Source organism: Corapipo altera, unplaced genomic scaffold (assembly GCF_003945725.1).
Source record: "Corapipo altera isolate COAL_440 unplaced genomic scaffold, ASM394572v1 0, whole genome shotgun sequence".
Classification (NCBI taxonomy): Eukaryota; Metazoa; Chordata; class Aves; order Passeriformes; family Pipridae; genus Corapipo; species Corapipo altera.
Genome location: NW_020884872.1, coordinates 78,339,097 through 78,340,494, shown reverse-complemented (window position 1 = coordinate 78,340,494; position 1,398 = coordinate 78,339,097). Strand labels below are relative to the sequence as shown.

General features: G+C 43.6%; 1 non-coding gene across 1 annotated transcript; it reads right to left on the bottom strand.

Annotated features, from left to right (window-relative positions):
• Positions 1-240: 240 nt before the first annotated feature.
• TRNAE-CUC lies at positions 241-312 on the bottom strand. The gene has a single exon. It is a non-coding gene; the product is annotated as a tRNA-Glu (tRNA).
• Between the last annotated feature and the right edge of the window lie 1,086 nt (positions 313-1,398).

Below are 1,398 nucleotides of genomic sequence, written 5' to 3'. Positions count from 1 at the left end.
GTCTTCGCGAACAAATATTTGGGAAAGGTCTTTACCCTTCGAGCCTGGGCAGTGAATTTTTTAGGTGAGACACAGTGTGCGCTGAGCTGAGCCCACCCTTTAATCCTAAGGTTCATCTGCCAGGGCCGAGCAAGTTTAGACAGTGGCAGTGAGGTCCTCAGGATGTAGGTTTGTTTAGAGTGACCTTCTCTTAGATGGATGGCCTCACAGGGCTGAGGAGCTCCATCCGCCCAGGGGAGTTTCCCTGACCAGGAATCGAACCTGGGCTGCAGCAGTGAGAGTGCTGCATCCTAACCACTAGACCACCAGGGGTCCCCTGATCACTGTATTGTAGTACATGGGCAGCCACATGATCAGTAGAAGTAACATGCAAGCTGGTATTAGTTCTTTTCTAACATGGAGAAGACTCAGAAGAAAATTGTTGATGTTTTCTGGTTATACTTCATTTATTTCAAGTCCCATTAGTAAAACCAAATTACCCACAGTACAGTGAATGTCTCTTTTGCTCCTGTTGCATGAAAGAAAAAGAAACACTTCATAGTGCCCTACAACTTCCCAGGCAGCCCCTTCTTCCTCCCCCTTTCCTGTCTTCAAAAGGGTACCTGTGTGTACAGAGAGGGCAGGGGGAGAGGGGAGGAGACACAGAAGGAAGAGGAAATCCATGGGCACAGTATCCCACAAGGATGACCTGAAGTTAACCCTGCCTCCTGACCTAGCAGGGTTTGCCTTACAACAAGCCATCTGAGAGGGTAAGTCTTTTACCTTCCAAATACATAAATTAGGAAGCATTTTTACCCATCTGAGAACGGCTGCATTAGATTATCCAAAGCACTAAACTGGGTTCCCACTGTGTTGTTATCTGTCAACACTTTCTGACTCTCTAAAGAGAACAGTAGCTAATCCCACAACTTTTGAATGGGAAGTGAAAGGAATTTTCTCAATACAATTTTTCATAAAAAATTTTCTTGAGTGCTCATGGTACCCACAATAGGAAATACCAGTCTTTAATGCTCTTCACAAAAGCTTTGGCCTTTTAATGCGGGAGGTAAAGCTGGCAGTTTGCTGACTGAATGTATTATTGCGGCATGAGAAACTAGCTTGCAGTGGCAAAAGTTTTGTCAGATTTCTAGAGCATAAATTACTTGAATATTGCTGGATCTCTGCGAGTTTGCTTTGCAGAATGGTAGTCCTTCCTTTTTGATAATTTTTTATTAGACCCAAACATTTCGTGAAAGTTTCTGATGTACTAAGAACTACCACACTGAAAGTCCTTCAGCACAGGATATGCAGCACCTTAAACCTTGGTGTAACAGCACATTGACAAACATACTCTTCGCTCAAGACATAGCTACTTCCACAGTTCTTCCCTCCACTAAGAAAATATTTACCTTCATAAAC